The sequence below is a fragment of the Anser anser genome (genome assembly GCF_964211835.1).
Source record: "Anser anser genome assembly, chromosome: 14".
Taxonomy (NCBI): domain Eukaryota; kingdom Metazoa; phylum Chordata; class Aves; order Anseriformes; family Anatidae; genus Anser; species Anser anser.
Genome location: NC_139735.1, coordinates 17,011,391 through 17,032,770, shown reverse-complemented (window position 1 = coordinate 17,032,770; position 21,380 = coordinate 17,011,391). Strand labels below are relative to the sequence as shown.

General features: G+C 36.1%; 1 protein-coding gene across 29 annotated transcripts in view; it reads left to right on the top strand.

The window, feature by feature from the left end:
* The window catches only part of TENM2 (teneurin transmembrane protein 2), a 1,465,234-nt gene that overhangs the window by 298,213 nt on the left and 1,145,641 nt on the right, over positions 1–21,380 (top strand). The window contains exon 3 of one of the 29 annotated variants that reach the window (XM_083799306.1): positions 6,338–6,510. The exons of 27 other annotated variants lie outside the window; for them this stretch is intronic. The gene's annotated coding sequence lies outside the window, so the exon portion shown is untranslated. Of the gene's footprint in view, positions 1–407; positions 423–6,337; positions 6,511–21,380 lie in introns of those variants that run through there. One more of the 29 variants, XM_083799355.1, reaches the window with a different exon arrangement.

Below are 21,380 nucleotides of genomic sequence, written 5' to 3'. Positions count from 1 at the left end.
CCTGCCAGACAGTATTTTGAAGTTGAAATGGGAAAGAGCTAATATTCTTCACAGTAGTAGGCACAACCAAGGACCTATCAATGTAGTACTGGAGAGGCAGACAAGGCAGAAACAAGCTTTCATGTGAAATTGAAGTTGTCTAAGAATATCACTGTTGAAATCTTTAACATACTTCTCCTCTACAGAAATTAGGAAAAATGACAATCCTATCTTTTTCCTTTCCATTTCAGTGACAAAAAATTTCTGTAAATTGACTTTGCTACAAGTCAGCCATCTTACTTTTGGAACCTAGAATGCTGTTTGTCATGTTGGCCTACCACCCTGTGGCGTGACAACAAACAAATAAAATCTCCCAGAGAGGATGCCAGTAATCATGGTGGGATACTGTTCCTCTTTCCTTGGCAAGGGCCAGCCTCTTAGAGGTAAGGCCGTTATTTCTCATTAGTGCAGAAAATGCTCTGTAGAGCATGCAAGTTGAAAAGGCCAGGAGAACATTCTAGAAACACAAAACACAGAGCCCAGAGGCAGGTTCATGTCAGCTGCTGGTGCACTATACTTCGTGCTCCACTGAGATCTGCCAGGAATTGAAGTAGTACCTTTGAAGAGGAATTGTGCTGTGCACTATCCATCTTTAGAATTTGCACATCACAAGGAGCTGGGAGACCCCTTGTTAAGTGTGGTAAATGTAAAACAGTAGGTTCCAGCCCAATTTATATTTTGTGCTAATGAAGAAGTTGCTTTCCTTCTGCAGTTAAAGAAAATAAACTAGAAAGAAAACAGATTAAAACGTACCTGTTTGGCAACAATGTAAAAATATTTGTATACCGCACTTATACACACCTATAAGCATTTCTCTGATAATTTCTGTATATTTGGAAATGGAGATTAATTTAGAAGTATGTAAGGAACACCTTTTTATAACATTTCTTATGGAAAAAATCCTTCTGTTGATGATTGTAATCACATTAATCCTCTTCCATATATTTCATTTGCTCAACACAAATGAAGAACTGGCTGAATTCTAAGGCTGTTTCAGATTTGACAGTATTCCACAGAGTAGAGGAAAACAAGCAGCAATCTCAAGGAAGCACACTTGTCATCCCTCCCATCACAAGAAAGATTGTACAGTAAACTTATTCTCTTTTCCTTGCAGTCAATTTTCACATTCTGTGCAGAACTCTCACACAGGCTCAGTATTTCAATTTTCTCCAAGCATATTTCATGCTGTTGTAATTCTAATTAACTGCATTTTTATTAAAATACCAAATATTTCTTGGTTTTGTTAATTAATTTTGGCATTTTTACTTCTACGTCTATCTTTCAACCTTTCTTGCATATTTTAGTTTGCAACTGATATAGTTCTACATTATATATATGTAAAACAACACACACTTTATTATTATTATTATTATTATTATTATTATTATTATTATTTTGCTTTTCTTCCATGCTTTGAAGATTTCATTTAAAGGATACAACCCTAAATTTATTTTTTCTTCCTTTTCTTTCCTCATTAATGATTACTAAGGAGTAATGGTTCTTTTTAGAGCTGTTACAGGAATTATTAATATAAAGATTTGAATGATGATTTATGTGAACAGTACTTTGATATTACTATTCATTCTCCTTGTTCAAGTTATTGTTCATGCTGGTAGAATACTTCTGACCTGTATTCTCAGGAAACCTCTGCAACAATTTTACTGGAAATCTTGTTTCCTCGTAGAGGTAGTATTTTGCAAATATGGAAGTGTCACCTAGAACAAAGAAACTGGCACATTAATCTCCTGGGTCATGCAGCTTGAGCCCAACCAGGCAGTGATTTATTGGAATCCCATTGTTTATGATGCATCAGAAGGCTTGACAAGAGCTGCTCAGCTGTGGGTGTTAAAGTCTTCCTGCCTATCATGTTGGCACTGACTTTGAGTTAAGTATGTAGATTTCTTTCATGCTAAATGAACAGAATACTCAGGAGTGAGACGTTAGGAATTCTTTTAATCAGCAAAATAATACCATAGGTTCTATCTAATTTTTAGTGCTTTATATACAGTTTATTTCCCCATTGTTTGCTAGTACACAAAATGAACAACAGAATTAATTTCTTTCAACAGAAACATTTCTTTTAAAGAGCACATTTCTATTCTTTCCACCACCCTCCAGCACCTGGTTGTTTTCTTTTGAGTCCTGAAAGCCAAGATGTTAAAGCTTAGAAAGCCAAGAAGTGGTACAAGTGCAAGAATTAACCTCACGTGTTGTCTTTCCCAAGGAAGCTAAATGATCATTTGTCAAGTTTTCTTAGCAAGAGGGAAAAAAGAAAAAAAAAGTTACTGTTCAGCAGAGAGGAGAAACTGCTGTGTTGCAAATGTTTTGAGTAAACAAATGACAAGTAAACATATGGCTTTATGGATGCTGTCTTCCTGTTCCCTACCTTGGGTTTTGATAGGTGAGAGGAAAGTATAGCAAACAGTAATTTATTCTCTGAGATGAGTCAAGTCTTAACTAATGAAAACTCCTAGTACAGCATATTTGTAAGCAAGATATTGGTAAGGCTGGAAAGACCCTTGTTATCTTCAACCTTTCCCTATGAAAAATATACACAATTGATCATACTGGGTACTCATCTTCTTTTCATGTTGAATAATAGTAAATTAAATACAATGTAGAGTTCTAAATAAACTAAATAAAATGTAGAAGAAGAAATAGGTTATCTTATGTTAGAATATTTTATTTCGTCATTGTGGCAATGTAATGGAATTTAAAAGTTTAAGGTCAGTGACTTTTGTATTGTTAAACGGTCTTTAATTTAAAAGGAATGAAACTTAGGTTTTCTTAACAAGGTTGGTTCAGATTGTATCAATTGCCATGAAAAGCCACGTGCAATTGCTCATTTTTGCTATACATGTTCAGGTGATTGATTTGAAGCAAATGGAAAATTAAGTCTAGAAAAGTAAAGTGCTCCCTTAAAATGTCTTGTAACTCACTTGTGTGTCCTGAGCTAGTGCAGCATGTTTTATGCTTTACAACATGATTTGATTTCCTGTAACTGGGCATGAAAAATGCATTTGGACAGCCACAGTTCCGTACTGGGGCAGAGGCTTGCAGAGCATATTTAGTTCTGTTCTTACAGTTCAAGTTTTTCCTACTTCTTTCATTGATAAACTCTCTGTCCTCTGCTGAAATATGGAGGACACAGCACTCTCTGTGCGATTCTCTGCTAGTCTGTGAGAAATAGAGACCCTCTGGAAATGTTATCTGACTTTTTCTTTTGATATAAGTGTGTTTCTGCACACTTGTATCAGCTGCGGGACTGAACTGGGAACATAAGTGGTGTCTGTTGAGATGGGGCAGAGAACTGGAGTTGTCAGAAGATGGAGAGCGGCTACGGCCTCCCCAGGAGTCCCACAGCCTGAACTTTCTCCACTATATTTGCTAAAGAGCAGGATCCCATGGCATGATCAATATGCTTCCAAACAGAGGAATGGGAGGAACTCACCTTTTTCATCGATGTCTGACCTAGCGTATCTTGCTTACTTTTGACAAATGTGCAAATTCTGTGAGAAAGAATGAAAAAAACATAGAGTGAACTCGGCATAAATAGGAAATGGGGGGAAAGGATTGGATGGTTGTAGCTTCTTTGAAAAAATAAATGAAAGAGAAAAATTTGCAAAAAAAAAAATATTTTAAATTTTAGCAGTATTTTAACTGTTTAGCAGAGGATAGTAGCAGATGACTAGGGAAAGGCTGTTGGAAATAGGGTGGACAAGAAGTGATTTTTCAGGTGTATTTTCTGTTTCTAAGAGCCATTAGTTTAGGTAATTTCTGTCATTTTTAAGCTGCCCATAATGGTAATGCTCTTTAATTGTTTACCTTCCCTGCTTTTGAGCTAGATGACTTCACAAACTCCTGTGACAATGAGTCCATAGTTCAATTACACAGTGATATGGAGCTTCCTTGGTTTAGCCTCCTCCAGCCTCAGCCCTTCCCGAAATGACCCCTTTTTCCTGTGTCATAAGTAACAATAACAGATCTTCTCTGCTCACTTTTTTTGGTTATGTGCTTTGATACCTACCCCACACCCATGTTCCTCAGTCATCTCCTCTCCAAACTGAGTTGTCTGTTTTGTCTTTCTTTATCTGAGGTGCTTTTACATTTTTGTATTAATCAATGCTGAATTTCATTGTCCATTTTATCACTTGCTTAAACCTTTCAGAGATTTTTAATAAATATGTGGCACAACTTCTAACACTCATGATTTTTATATTTTTCAATGAACATACTCATTTTTTTCTGCTAGTTCTTACCAATTTATCTGAAATGTAAGTCAACCTTAACAGTCTGTAATTAACCAAGTACTTTCCAGAGCTCTTTTAGAAATGAGTGTCATATTTGTTGCCTTTCATTTCTCCAGTACTTAGGCAAATTTATATGATAGGTAAGTAGCAGTGTGAAAAAAGCAGAACAGTGTTTCAGCAGCTCCTTCAACCCCACATGTTGTTCTGGGTAGCAAAGCAAGGATCAGCAGCCGCACCTCGTTTAGCTCTGTAGAAGCATCAGGGAGACAGACCCCTGGCCCTGTTGACACCAGTGGAAGATTAAGTAACAGTTCAAAAGGCTCATCTAGTCCATCTTCAGTATTTCAGCAATGCCAAAGCAAATGCCAAGTCAGAGTGTACAAACAAGGAAAGGATATGAATTTCCTTCTCTTACCTTCCCATTCACAGCTCAGTAATTCTGAGTTCAATTCAAATCAGTTTTTACCTACATAATGATCCGTAACAGCTTTCTATGTCATATAACAGTGCAATCTTCCCTTGAACCAATGCAAACTTTTAGGCTTCACAATATCTTTGATGAAGAAGCTCCTTAGTTTTAACTCTATGCTTCACGAAGGACACCACTGTTTGTCTTATACTTGGCACAGACAACTTCCATTTGATCCCTCCTAGAGCTGGTACTAGGAGAAACAGTGTGTGTAGTTTATCCCTAGCCATCGTCCCAGTGACAGGCCTGATTTTATGGACCTTTATTATATCCTTCCTTAGACAGACAGAGCAGTCCTAGCTCACATAGTTTTTACTTTTACAGAAGCTGTTCCATAACTTCTGATCCTACCCTGGAGATTGTCAGTGTAAATCTAGATTGGGAAGTGGCAGCTGTGTGAGGGGAAATAAGAATATATTTCTCTACTATTTTCTTTAATGGATTTGCAAAAGAGAGATTTGTATATTCTTCGTCAATTGAGTAAGAGTGGAAATGTTTGAGTTCCAGCTCTTACCATGTGATTTACTTCTTCAGAGATTTATCTGCATAAGTGTAATAATATTTTGATAATATTGCTTTAATATTATGATGATGATAATAGCATGGCTATAACGATGATGATATGGCTATAATAATAGTGAATGTAAAGACATATTGTGAGATGTAGTAGGTTAATGCTTGTTAAGGCCATAGAAGATCTGAAATGGAGGACATGAGATTTGCAAAGGGCTTTTTTTTTTTTTTTTTTTTATTCTTGTTGTTATGGTATAAAAACGGGATAGCCACTGTGTATGTATGTGAGGCAGGGAACACAGCATTTTAACAGTACTTATTATGTTCATTGTATAGATATTCTCACATTCAAAGAGTATATATATATAGTCAACCTTTAAAATATTTATTTCCTGGGGTAGTTCATAAGTGAATATAAATATTATGTTTTTATATTGGTCCCTCATTTGTTACATTGCGAAATCCTGACATCCCTCAGCAAAACTCCTAATTTCTATTTAAAAGCTGCCCAATAAACATAGTTCTCTTTCAGATTTGTTCAGGGGAAAAAGGCGTCTGCACCTCACTGAATCAGAGCTGCATTCACCATTTCATAAATGACAAATTCAATGAGAATAATTCAGTGAAATGTTTTAGCATGACCACAGTAGTGATACTTAGATATACTAGCTTTATTCATTAACCCACGACAATCCTGAGCCCTTTTTTCTCATCTCAGAAGGAAACAGCACATTGTTTTCATAAATTGTGTTAAGCAAATAAATCAGAACTGATAAATAGATAGCAACTCCTAGTGTCAACCACTGTTTGAATAGATCAAAAACCCCACCTTTTGCAATATGTCACTTTCTGAGGATTTTACAGAAATACAGGTGTCACTGCCTGAGTTCCGATTAGGAAACTTAACCTGTCGAGTACCTGATTTAAAAGAAACAACAAACTCTTCCTTTGTCCTACAACCTGCATTTTCATGTAGCTTTATATTATTTTTTCAATCAATAAAACTTGAGAGCAGTGCTTACTTGTTGAGATCTGAGGTTAAGTTCCAGACACCTTTTCCAAACAGAATTCTACAAAAGGCTCCCTGATGACAGCTATTGATTAAGGCTGCAGTGCTCTTCTCTGTTACAAGACATTGAGGCAAGAAGTGTGTTAACTACGTAGAAGTGCTGTCAGAGAGTTATCCTGAGAGGAAGGGCAACACCTGGAAATGGTGAACCCACAAGAACAGAGAGCGAGGTAGGTAACTTGTCTCTTATTAGGAGCAATACGGAAAGATATAAAGTTGAAAAAGTTGTTGAATATGATTCTTGTACAAGTAGTCACTCTAGCAGGAACAGCAGATGATGGAGTAATAGTAGCAAAGCAGTAATGGAGCAGATCTAGTTCTGTGTGGAGGGATGGCACAAGTCAGCTTAGCTGTGTGACTGTGTTTGTGCTGTACGATGCTGGAGCAGGTCGCTAACATTCCTCCTTTTTGCTTAGGTCATATAATGGGATCATACCTGTAATCTCAATTCACGTTATCCATGCCACTCTACTAATGCTGTTAGAGGAATGTCCTTGAAGTTGCTTGATATGATTACTTGGCTGGACTCTTAACCGTATCTAGCTTGTCTGATCAAAGAGCTCAACACACAGGCCTGAGAATGCCAGTCATTAGTGTAACAGCCAGCCAAGAAGAGATGTGAAGACTTAAAGGGAGTGGAACTAAATCACCCTTAGACTTTCCATTAAATCCTTTTAATTCATAGTTTGCTGTCTTTTGTCCAGCACAGACATTCTTCCAATGATTATTGACTGCATTTTAGGGTCCTTCCTTGCAGGATCTTCTGGGTCTCAGCTGCTGTATTTCTTCAAATCAGGTCATGCCTATTTTCTTCTCTGATTGAATTGGTTTAACAGGCAGGATGCTTTCTTAGAAGGTAACTTCTGTATGTGCTTCTTTGCAGCTTTTCTCTTAGAAGTTATTTTCCATATTTTCTTGAAAAAACTTGCTATCTTTTCCATTTCTCCACCTCCTAGCAGGAGGGCCCTTTCTCTTGGCTCCAGGACATTTCTTTATGACCAACTCACAGAGCATCTTTGGCTTTTCTGTTTTACTTTCCAGTGCCACCAAAAAAATAATAATATATATATATATATATATATATATTCCTTTGTGCATTTTTCCCAAAGAGACATAAGAAAACAAACACTATGAAGCTCAGGAATTGGTGGTTCTTCCATAACCATCTCTGCCTCTGCTGTCATGCCCGGAGGGCAAAGAACTGCCCTCTGCCTTTTTATGTTTGTTTTTGTACCTTTTTGGAATCTCTAGGAGAGATTATGAAGCCAAATATAAAAACAGGGAGTTTTTTTTTTTCCGGAATAATCAAATGACTGGGTATTGATTATGCTCACCATTTGAAACTATTTGACAAAAATTATACAAGCTAGCAAAAGTGAATTGGTCTCCAACTATTCATCTGCCAAATATTTTCTCATTTATTCTCTTGATTTGTTTTAGTAGCACTAGCACTAAGCATCTAGATTAGCTCTTGAAAAAAAAAAAAAAAAAAGCTCTCTTGACCTCCTTCTAAATGCAGTTCTTTTCCAAAAGCAGAAATGGGCAAATCCATGTGGATAAAGAGACAGAGTAAGAAAAGAACCCCAAGGAGATTTTGACCCTGTAATCTTTGATATTGCAGCCCAGCATGTTAACATTAGTCCACTACACCACATTATGCAAAAGTGTGAGTTTAAAGGCCACTGAACTCTACAGATTTTCGCAGTCTTTCACAGTTACAGAAACACCTGTTCTAAATATATTTGTGCTGATGGGTCTATAGCCATCACAGTGTTCCTTAAAGATTGACCTTCAGTACCTGAGCTACCCAGTGTAAATGCAATGAGGGCAATAATTTGTATCTGCCTTCATGTTAAACAGATATTTATGCTGAAAAATGGACCAGCTTTGTATCTTGTGACAAAACATTTCCAATGTACACCTCGTTTCTGAGAAGAGCATCTCACATGCTAGCTAAAAAGACTGGGTTCAGTTTCTGTAGGCTGGTGAGTGAATAATTGTGAGCAAGTGTACGCACCAACACAAACCAGTCAAACCAGCATGCTCCTATTATATATCATATGTTTTACTTTGTGGTTTGTTTTTCCTGTATATACAATGTCTGTCTTGGCAGCACTACAAAACACAGTGTATGTATCTATGCAAAGCACATGAATGGCCTCAATATCACTTTTCTCACAAGGATTTTTTAAAAATATTTTTCGTATTGAATCTCCTCTAACTTTACAATAGCATCAGCAATTTGCTATAAAGATACTTCAGGGAAGGGAAAGTAGATTGTTAATACTAGCGTATAACCTGCCATCTGGACACACTTAACACATGGTGAGATGTAAGGATTCAACCATTTGTGGAATTTGATCCCAGAGCTCACTTTCAGTCAGGTAATGTCATGTCTAGACAGGCACAGCTGTTGTACGTACATCATGTAGTTTGTTGAATTTATGGCCTGATTGTGCTAGGATAATTCTGTATTGGGATTAGTGCAAAACCACAGTGCTTTGCTAGGTGAATTGGTGACATCTGAGTTCAAAGGAGCATGATACATGCCAGTGTCCCCAGTGCATGGAAGCATACATAACAGCTTCATGAAAATAGTATAATTCCCTTGACTTAGATCATTTTCAAAGGTACACAATGGAAAATTAATATTACCTATCACCTACCCTTTGTTTGGGTTGTGCTACAGAACCCTCAGTTACATTTCCAGAGTTCTCCACAAAATAAATAGCAATTCTGGTGGTGATCCTTCAGGTATGTTGCAGACAGCTGTTGACATTTCTTACTCCTTCTGCTTATGTTGTGCCTTTCTGCCCAGGCAGCATACGCTTTTCCTTCACCAGCTTTAGCATATATGGTCCTTAACATATTACTGGAATCTTATCTAATATAGACAGCTTCAAAGGGTAAATAGTGGCAGACTGCTGTGAAAAAAAAATAATATATATATATATGTACATTCTGATGTCTATTTTACTGGAACAGTTTCTTCTGTTTAAATGAACAGTTATGTTTATGGAGGCAACCATACTTACTGTACTCAAATTTCTCGGCAAATTCACCATGTGTCGTGAAAACGTCTTTGAGTGGGTCTTTTTCCTATTCAGACACATCCAGATTCTTTCTTTTTTGTTTTTCCTTTACATAAAACTGTAACTCTTCTCTAAGTATTGTCTTGACAGATCCAAGTTCTTGGAATGTCCACGCAGTAAGCAAATACAGCCGTGGAAATACTAACTATAATGACTTTGCCAGGCACCTTCACTGATCAGTGTATAACTATCCTTTTGTGATACTTAAGCATATGTCAGCAGTGAGCAGAACAATGTATTAGTTAGTATAGCATCTCTCATATTAACTGTATCCTGAGTCTTCCTGCTGAGCCTACATATTAAATATGAACACCATAACACTCCATTCGTATTTTACATATGCATGCGTGTATTGGCGTTGAACAATTGAAGAATGTTTTGAAAACACTCTCTGAAAAACTTCCAAATGCAGAATTAGGATTTTATACGGTGGGGCTGTGGTGTGAAAGCTTTATTTGTGTTGCTGTGCTATAGAAAAAAAGACAGGGAGCAAGGGCACTCTCTCTGCAGTTTGAAAAGAGATAGTAAAAGGGACTGTAAAAGGTGAGTGAAGGTAAACCAGACAGTTTTTCTTCTCCATTGGCAGATGGCACTAAAAACATTTCAGTCAGTTAAGTCCATGCGTCAACATGGTTTTGTTCTGGGAGTAGTAATCCTCCAGAGCCTACCATCTGTTCCTTTCACTAACATATGCACCATGAGGTAGGTATGGACATTTTTTAGGAAAAGATGATGGCATCCATTTCCGGAACAGGGATGCTGTTCACCACAACTGGGGATATTGAAATGTGCTAAAAATTCAATGCTCACCATGTCACAGATAGCATCTCTGTTATGCATCCTGGAACTGAGGAAGGAGAGCTGTCTATTGCTTGGCCATTTCATTGATCCCCAAAGGCTGGATGTTGCCTAGAATATGCCACTCAAAAGTTGGCATTTAAAGTGTAAATTTAACATTTGTCAAAAATTGCAGTCTATATGTGATATCTTTCTTTGGAATATGTTACTTCTAAAAATTTTTTACCTAATGCTAAAATATCCTCAGTTACCTCTAAAAATGTCAAGCGTATCTTCCTTTTTATTACTGAAGCTGTAAGAAGACCTAAGGACAGCCTCATGCATTTCTGCAAAATAGTAGTATTGAACCTTCCTTATTTCTCTGTTGAAGACAACATACCTTTTTCTTGCAACATAACTTTTCTTGCTTTTGGTCTGTAAACTAGGAGAGTTTTGTACTTAAAATATCAAGACCTACATGAGCTCAATAGCAACTGGAACATGATTTTGAAAACTGAAATGGGGATGCATATTTCAAATGTTATTTGGAGTGATGCTGACTGATCTGCAGTCAAACACCAGGAAAAAACTTCTCTCAAACTCCTGAAAAATTAGTATATTTGGCCTTTTTTATAGTTGTTTCAGATTTTACGGCTAGTCATGCTGTCTTGCCCCCCCAGGATATTAAATAATAACAGTCTTGAGGCAGCAAGGAGAAGAACTAATTGTTTTTCTCCTTCTATTTTACTACTGCTGCTATAATTGGAAGCTATCTCCTTACAGTTGCATCTGTAGTGAATAGTAATTATAATTCTTATAATTTTTTTTTTTCTTACAGATTTTTCCCTGATAAAATAACATTTCATACGATATCTTGTCTGACTTGACAAGACAAAGAAATGCACAAGTCAGTATATTAACATTGTTTTTGTGGTGTTCTTATATACAAAACCTGATTCTCTGTAGCTAACACTAAACTTGTGGCCTGATCAATAAAATGGAGTAAGGTAACAGCTGGAGAAAACGAACCATGAATCAGAGAGCAGAGTTTTATTTTAATCCTTCATTAGTCTGTACATAGAGTGCTGAACATAAAATTTGAGTGCTATGACTAAGTATAGCTTTGAAATTAATTTAGGTCAAACTGAGTCACTTAAAAGGTCCAGGAAAGCAAGTTTGCCAGCTTGTAGTCAAATCAAACAGTCACACTATTTTAAATCAGTTTTGTTGCATCATCATGTTGGCATTGTGAAGAAAAAGATCAAATATTTTATCAACACATTTCATCTATATAGTGGAACATGGTGAAGAGATTCCTTAGCTTAGTATAGAGTGAAAGTGTTTTATTCCAGGTAAGAGTGAAAGCTCATCTCATCTCTTTTCTAACAGTTCAGTTTTGTTACTAAACAATGTTAATTTCATTTGTAAAATGAGATTATTCTAGGATTATAGTGCATAACATGAGAGAGCCAAAAAAAAACATTCAAAATGACTGTGAAGTTTTATTGGAAACAATAAATTCGTAACCAAGAGGCTCTTATGTGCCCTTTCATGAGCTGAGAAGCAAATAACAAAGCAAAGTTGGAGTAAAATTTTTTAAACTTAACTTGGGCTGCAGATATTCATTAAATAATTTATTACTGTATGCTAGTATATTACGAGTATATTTTTTAACATTCATTTGTAGCTCTAAACAACAGCATAAAGATAAGCTTGCAGCATCCAGTTGAGTGGAAGCTGGTTATTTTTTAAATCATCCTTCTGACCTAATTTTTAAACTAGACAGCAGGAGTACCTGTAGCTGAAAATACATGGGGAAAGCATCTGCAATACACAATAAACTCCATAGGCACGTTCAGTATAGATTGTGACTGATCATAGTGACAGAATCTAGAGTCTAGTCTCACTGCACTTCCTGCTATATTGTTGCTCAGACTGTAGCTAGTATATGTGGCTTTTATTCTTTTTCTCTCCAACAGTTTGACTGTCGGATGTTCCAGAAATCTTCTCTTATTATTATTTTTCGGCTCAGACCCAGGATTGTACACAGAGCATTTCTTAAGACCTTGAAAAACCTAATTTCCTCAGACACATACCTTTTGGTATGATTAATGTAATCAAAACTTTATTTTATTAGTATGGTGCACTAAAGGTATATATAATGTGTTCGACATTTTCATAACAAAACACAGACCATGTGTGTAGAAAATTGCATTATAAATCAACTTACCTATATACTTTTTTTCCCCCTTGGATAAACAAAAGCAATTGTCATATGCAAAACTTTAATTGAGAGGAAGCTACTTTGGCATTCTGTCCACAAAAGAGAAAATATATGAAGGTACAAAACTTCACTTGTCTTACTTCCATTTTTGAAATGGTGTAATTTAACCCGCCTGTGAAAACTCTAGCTATATATTTCCAAAGCTCTATTTATGGTATCTATAGATGTGTAGATAACTTTCCACTTCTAGGAAGAAATTTAGTATGCCAAGATGTAGTCATTAGGGAGTTTTTAATAGTGAGTTATAAAACCCTCAGGAACAGGGTTTCATGCCAACACAACCTTAACTAAAGCAGTACAAAAGACAAGGATGCAATATAGTTAAAACAATAGAAGTCCAGAATATCATTACCTAACCAGGTCCCCTGGACAAGTTTTCTGGTTTTTAGCTTTACAGATTTAACAGCATCAACTGTAGATATTTTTTTTGGTTTGTTTTGTTTTGTTTTCTTGTTTGTTTGTTTTCTTAATTGTCTTTTTTTTTTTTTAACAGATGTATTAGAAAGAAAGAGATTTATAAAACTGCAGCAGAGGACAAAATAGCAGAGAAATGATTGAAGATGTGTATTTGATTTGGTTTGGTTTACAAGGATTACTTAGGCTATATGAAAATCCATGAAGGTCATAATGACATTTATGTCATTCTAAAACTGATATGTGCTATTTTTTATTCCCTTTATACGCTGAACATTAAACGTACTATTGAATTAAAAAATAGTTGTATTCAGCTTTTAGTGCAGAACAAACTTCTACGGAGATATATTATCCAGAGTCTAAATTCATACCTTTTTGAGTTAAATAACATTTTCAACTTAGATGAAATTTGACTAGAATTAAAAACACATAGCTACTGCACGTAATTGTAATTTTTGTAAAAAGCAAACAAACAAACAAACAAAAACATTTATAGGGGAGCTGTGACCACAGTTTTGTTGTTGTTGTTTGTTGTTTTTGTTGTTGTTGTTGCTGTTTGTTTCTGTTTTTGTTTTAATTTTGAAGAGTCCTCTTTTGCTCTCAGTAATGACTGAAATCTGTTTTAGGCACATTGAGATTACAAATTCATAAATATATCATAAATAGCTATTTCATTATAGCTTTCAGTAAGTATCTGTTTTTTAGTAGTCAGGCATCTTGTCAAAGAAGCTCCAGGATAATATGAGTTGTATTCTTAAATCACCAAAATTTGAAAACAATCAGAGTTTTAGCAAACAAATGATGTGTTCTTTTTGTGTTTTGCATTCACATTTTTGTCTCCTTCCCTATTTTTCAACTGCAAACTGAGGAGAGAAAAAAGAAGTTGAGATTAATCAAATTCCAACTCAGAACTGTGGGCAACAGGGAAAATACAGTACTTTGTATATGCAAGGTACTTTAAAGACTAGGACCTGTTTCATAAACCCTTTTGTCATGCTTTAATTTATACTTACATGTTCTTCTGACTTTATTTTTCCAGTTATTTTATATTAATAGAGTCCTTGTCACTTTTTTTTTTTAAGTGATTGCCAGATATCCAGATATTAATAGATTAAGTTTGTTCTAATTCTTTAATCCTTGTTCTTTAAATAAGTGGAAGTGAAGGTTTACAACTCTTGCTCACCAGATGGCCTTTGTATTATATGCCTTTGATCATCACAGACCAATAGTCCCTGATGTCTTAGTTATAGCAGTCTCACAAGAGCCTGAACACATATGCACAACTTTGCAGATATTAGTAATTATACTTAATTTCAAATATTACAGTGGTACCTACTTGCTTCTGAAAGTCAAAATAAATATAAATATTTTGCACTGCTTTGTAATGTGAGAAAACTTGATCCATATCATCTAGAGCTGTGCTTGTGGATCAAGAGCAATATTTAGGTCCAAGTATCATTTGTATCATGGGAACAAGAGTTAGAGGTCACCCCATTGTTGTTCATGGTGTTCAGTATATTTGCATTTTAGACAAAGTAAAGATAAACACAGAAAATATCTTCTTAACTTGGGGAAAAAAAAAGTATGAAGTAACTCAAAAACTGAAATAGCTGAAAATCAAGATGAACTTAGTAAGAAGGATCATATTGCTTATGCTGTTTGGCTCAACGCTATTAAGATAGTTTTGGTGTTTTTCCCAGCAATTAGATGACTTTGCTAAAATACATTCCAAAATATTTATGTAAAAGAAGCACACATAACATGGAATGTATTTATTAACTGTCTTTTAACTTCAAAGGTTTTTATTTTTACATAATGTTATCAGTAGAAGATGTTTTACAAAAAGCCCTGAGTTCTGTCTCCTGAGCAGATTGAGTACATCTTCAGTAAATTGGCAGATGGCACCAAGCTGGGCAGGAAAGTTTATCTGTTGAGGGTAGGAAGGCTCTGTAGAGGGAGCTAGACAGCTGGGATTGATGTGCTGTGTCCAATCGCATGATAGTCAACATGGCTAAATGCTGGGTGCTGCACTTGGGTTATAACAACCCCACGCAGTGAGATAGGCTTGGGAAAGAGTGACTAGAAAGTTGCCTGGCAGAAAAGGACCTGGGGGTGTTGGCTGACAGCCGGCTGAGCCAGCAGTGTGCCTAGGTGACCAAGAATGACAACAGCATCCTTGCTTGTATCAGGAGTAATGTGGCCTGCAGGCCTAGAGAAGTGCTTGTCCCCCTGTGCTCGCTCTGGTAAGCCCATGCCTCGAGTACTGTGTGGGGCTTTGGGCCCCTCATGACAAGAGGATTCAGAGAAGAGCAATGAGGCTGGTGCAGGGACTAGAAAACAAGGCCTGTGAGGAGCAGCTGAGGGAGCCGGGGCTGCTCAGTCTGGAGAAGAGGAGGCTGAGGGGAGACTTCATCGATCCCTACAACTGCTTGACAGGAGGCTGCAGCGAGGTACATGGGCCTCTTGTCTCAAGTGACAAGTGATAGGATGTGAGGCAATGGCCTCAAGTTGTGCCAGGGAAGGTTTAGATTGGATATCTGGAAGAATTTCTTCATGGAAAGTGTGGCTAGGCATTGGAACAGGCCACCCAGGGAGGTGATGGTGTCCCCGTCCCTGGAGGTGTTTAAAAGACATGAAGATGTGGTGCTTGGGACATGGTTTAGTGGTGAACATGGTTTAGTGGTGGACTTGTAGCGTGAGGTGGGTGGTTGAACTTGATGGTCTTAAAGGCCTTTTCCAGCCTAAATGATTCTGTGATTCTATAAAAATGGTCATTGGAGCTGATCAACAGTTTGTACAATTCATAAAAAGTAACTCTTCGTTTGGTGTGCCTCAAAATGTAATCCCACAGTAATCCTGTAATTCCTTTCAACAATATGAAAACCTCACAAAATATAACATATATAACATATATATATATAACATATAGAATATAACTAGTGCTTGTATCTGTACACACCATGCTGTTATGTTGTAAAGCCACACCTATGGCTGTAAAAATCTGCTTTGTAAATTAAAAGCAACTGTTTTCCTGCATTCAGGTGTTTGAATTCAATGAAGCATTGTATTCTGGCCAGCACAGTCAAATGGTCACTGGTTAGTGCTGCTGGTTGGTTTCTCATTCCAAAAGATATTTTACAAGAAATTTATTTATAGTGCACTACTTATATAATGGTGAGGAAGCCTCATTTTGGTAAGGATCAGAGGGTAGTGCTAATTAACACTGCAGGGTTTGTATTACCTACCACTGTTGTCCACATTTCCCATATATACTGAAGCATTTGCTTTCCTGTCACTGAAATACCAAGGGATTTGTGTGTTTCTTAGAAAAGCAAAGATCTCAGTTTTATCTCTGGATTTATGCAACATAACTCTTGACAGTTCTCCTCAAGCCTTTGACAGAGTTGTTGAATTAAGAAGAAGATGGAATGGGAGTCAAGGTAGGGTGGGAGGAAGGTCTGCAGATGATGTAGTCCTACAGATGATGACACTCACAGCAAAGGAGATGGGCTTTGTAAGAAAATAGAAACAAAATCAAGTACTTCTATTGCACTGATGCACATCTCTGGATAGAAGGACCTATTTATTATAGAGTGCTTCCTCAGCAGCATGGTGGCTCATAAAGTACTGCTTCTAAACTACACAGAAAGTACTTCTCTTGTATGAGGAAAATGTAACAGAGTTATAAGGCATATGTCTGTATATTCCACTGCTTACTAACAAAGTAGCACTGAAAATAGTTAAGAAGGGAGAGAAAAATAGGAAAATAGAAATTAATCAAGTTTTTTCCATGTGCTTTTGTACACTGGAACAGATTATTGTATGTTATCAGGACAGAGAAAAGTGGAGCAATGGATAATATTGCTTACAGATCCTGTTTGTGTGTTTTTTGTTTTGTTTTGTTTTGGTTTTGCATGTTTCATGTACATTGATAGTCTTTTCATTGCAGTTTTGGTTCACAGTACTTGTGTTGGTAAAGCGATTTTTCTAATTGATTAGTTAACCGTCCATGTTTTTCATGATTATCAGTAATTCAAGGTAATTAGTATGACATTTTGTTTTACTATCTGATGATTTTAAAATGATCCCATCTATTATGGAACTAGCCTATAGGAATAAAAGAGATTAAAGCAATAGAATTTCACAGAATTTTAACTGCATCACGTAAAATCATTCTAACAGTACTGAATTGAATAGAAAATAATAGTCTCCTACAGTGTTTTCAAGTAACCTGCCAAAGGTAGGAGTTACAATAAATAGAATGGTACAGGCTGTTAGAAAATCATCGAGAAAGGTGTTTTTTTTTTGTTTTGTTTTGTTTTGTTTTTCCCTATTAAAGTATACAATTTATTCTCTTAATCAGTGTATTTCACTTATTGTATCTTGAACAGATAGAAAGAATTCCACTGGTTGGTTGTAGCTGGACTTCTTTACATTGGTTTTTTAGTTGCTAGAACACATTGGTAGATCCCAGTTGGATGCCCCACCCCTGGAAGTGTTCAAGGCCAGGCTGGATGGGGCTTTGGGCAACCTTGTCTAGTGGAAGGGGGTTTGGAACTGAGGTCTTTGAGGTCCTTTCTAACCAAAAGCATTCTATGATTCTGTGATCCAGATCCAACAGGCTCATACAGCTCCTTGTGCTCCTCAATCCTACATAGGTTTTAATTTATTTTTCCACTTATGTCAATATGAAGTCAGAAAACCACATGCTTCACTGGATATAAATGTTGGTGGCTTTCAGAATGGGCTTTGTAGCCATTACAACTAAGAGTAAACCAGAATAGTCCCAAGGCTGTAATAATTTATGCTGGTGACATTTACTCCAGGTGGTCAGGGATTATAATATGCCATAAGTTTATGTTTCTCCACAATTTACATTACATTAATCATAGCTTATCTAAAGATGAAGGTCCAGCTTCAGGTTCAGTTATATATCTGCTACAAAGCAAAAATTCAAAAGCAGTTGCTGTGACTTCAAGCATTGCCTATCTCATCTGTGTGCTCAAATACTCAGATTCAAGGAAATGATTTTTTTGAAATCAATTAAGTCTTATTTATAAAATATTCTACAATGTGGAAAGTCAGCTTTAAAATAATTTCCAACTTCCTGGCTGTAAATCAAAGCTTACGGACAGGAAACTCATCAGTTGTTTTTATCTTCAAATTTAATAGTTCTATTCTGCACTGTATAAATGACTTAGGAGCATTAGGGTTTTTATTGTCTGTAAACTGCATTGTTGGTACTTCCTTTTAAATATTTATAAGTCTACTGTTAAGAACAAATCACTTTCTCAATCTATTTCACTAACAGAAATTATTTATAAGTATATCATTAATTATTTAGATTTTCCTGGTATTATATTTACATTAATAATTAAATGCATCTAATTATTAAATTGTATAAATAAGATTTAGTTTCATTGATGTGCTGAAATGCAAACAGCAATTCTATCACTGACTGTAAACATTTGAAATGATATACTCTTCAGTAACAAGCACTCTTAGTTGCCAGAAGTCATGACAGTAACCTGCTGAGCTAACTTACCCTCTTAGTGTCTCTGGTACGTAATTATGGTACCTCTGACAGGATTTGGATTCTTCCAACTAGAATCAGCTTTGTCCACCTCTTATAGTTGTTACAGTGCAGGTAGCCAGCAGTCATAATGCCAGTGTCTTTACACTGTTCACCAATTACCTCTGTACTACCTAATAGAAATTACCTTTTATAGAAGAGGTGAAAAACTGATTCACACTCCAGGAAACTTTGGCTGTGTCCTCATTAAAATCTTCACAGAGTGCCACAGCTCAACAAAATGTGTAACACTGTGCCTTAATCCCAGAAGTTATAACTGATCTCAAGGGGTACTTTGATTTCTGCAGTGCCCCAACATGCACATTTCTGCAATGTACCAGCAGCATCAGCTTCCTCAGCACAGCATTTCCAAGCAGCAGAAAGGTGAGGTTCGTGCTCCCTGCTATACAGGATGGCACAGTTAACAAGTGGCTTATTTCTCTCTCAGTTGTGTCTTGTACAAAATGTAATTATGTGATGAGTAAAACGTAACCTATTTCAGCCCCTGATTATGATAAAGTTAGAGTAGGTTCAAAAGCCTATCATTACCTGTATGAAGTCTTCTGGTGTGATTAAAGTTCTTCAGCATAAACCTTCAGCTAATATAGTCCCTCTGCTATTTCTAGTCTTTCCATTATCAGGGATTACTCATGATTAGTGATTATGTTCAGTGGTCCATGTGTGCAACTTTTGCAGCAGACAGACACAGTGTTTACATCTTTTTGAAATGTGGAATGGCTGTTTTCTGGGACTCTTTCCTGGCACCAGAAACAGCTCATCATTTTTAACCCAGCACCTGAAGACCTGAGGGCTGGACTAATGACAGTAATGAGAAATACGTTTTTTAACTTTTTTTTTTTTTCTTCTAAATATTTAGGTGGAACAGGACACCTATTGTAAATAGTCCTCCTGGAAGCACTCTTAACAGAGTCCTTTTCGACTTTTTCTGTCTTCCTGAGTGCCCTTGGAAATAGTCAAATTAATCATAGACTAAAACTTCCCAGTGAATTATAAACAGTGTTAGATTTTCCAAATGGGATTTGCTGTTGTTCGTAGCAAGTAAGCACCTGTTATAAATAGCTGCCATTAGCTGAATGCAGATATAAAATGTTCATAAATGTTTATTATGGCACTCCATGTTTTCAGTACCAGCTTAATACTTTCTTCTCAGGTCTTTATTTGGTAATGTAATCCTGAAATCTTTAATTGCCTGCTTTCATCATAATTTCTTTATTCTTTTAACCTATTTCCAGCTATGCTGATTTATTGAGAAATAAAAGTAAGAATAATGTCAATTATTCTTCCCAAGCTAAACGACCCAAGGGAGCACTTTAGGACAATGTGAACTGCATGGAGAAAGAACTGAGCTGATGCTAACTTATATGAACTTTTAATTTGAGAATAGTGCTAGAAGTGAATCATAGTCTTCAAGGTGAAGGAGTACATTAACTTCCTAACTAAGATGACTTAACCTTAACTGTGAAAGTGACATTAATAACCTGGCATATCTGTTACAATTATGTTTCTAATCCTACAGAAGCTGAAGAATATTTATTTTCAAAAAAAAGCAATGAATTGGCAGAATATATATATTCTAATCATGAAGAACATGCAATTGGAATAAGAAGAAATCTAAGAAATCTTTCGTTTTATATGTCTTACATTCAAAGAGAATTTTCTAAAGCCTGTAATATTCTTTCTTTGACTAGTTTTTACTGTTTTATATTGGGTTTTGGTTATCTGGTTAGTTTGTTTGCTGAAAAACTGAACTATATAAACTAACACTGTATGTGATGAAGAAATACAAGGCTGACTGAAACTGTGCATGCCACAGGAAGAAAAGAGCAGCATACATGTCTAGTTCTAATTTTAGCAAGAGTAAGTGGCTAGTGGACTTCAGAAAGAAGCACAAAAATAGATTGCAAACATCGTGCCTTAATGCTTTTAAGTTGCAAAGAAATCTAATTGCTCACGCAGGGATGGGAAGTCAGAAGTCAGAAAAGTCATGACAATAATGGCCTTCAGTCTAATCACTAAACTTCATCCAAAGCTGCCTAACTTTCTGTCATATCAAAGTTCCTCTTGAATTGATTATGTACACCTGTTACGTCTAATCCTAGACTGTGAATTGCCTCAAGATTTTTTTTAATTTTATTTTTTTTACCCCAGTGTGGTTTGTGTTTCTAAGCTCTTTCCATCTCTAGCTGTCTTGATCTATATCAGATTTTCTTCTACCAAAGTTACTTTGCTTAAGTTATTTATGCACAGACAAATTTACACATGAAGACAGTCATATCAGTATTCATATGTACACAAGAATTCACTGAACCTTTTCCAGGAAGAATTCAAGTGCATAATACAGTTTTGCTTGCAGATTGCATATTCTGTCTGAAAAAAATTGTCCTAAGTAGAAAAAATGTCAGGAGTCAGCACAATGTTATGAAGACTACACATCAGAATATTATCAAGTTTCAGTGTATCACACAAAAGGTATATATAAATAAATGTATTTCTTTTTTACACAAAAAGGCTCTAAAACAAATACCTCTGATAGAAATAACAAGATTATCTTCAGTAGTCCATGGTTTGGGACAGATTTTAAAGCCAACCAGAACCCTCGATAATCAGTTCGCAAGTCTTCACTGAGTTTTCGGTAGTCATGTATCTATAACTGTAGCTATGCATTTTGTAGCTATATATTCTGTAGTTATGCCTTGCTAAGCTTATGTGTAGCTAGTTCACATGCATCTGCATCAGCTCTAAGTACTACAAGAACTTGAATTATAGCCAAGCTTTTTGTATAGCCAAACTCTGTGAGATAGTGTCATATTAATCTATATGTTTACGTGTTGATTATGGGCCTATGTAGTGTAAATAAAAGTATTAGTCTGCAGACCCGTT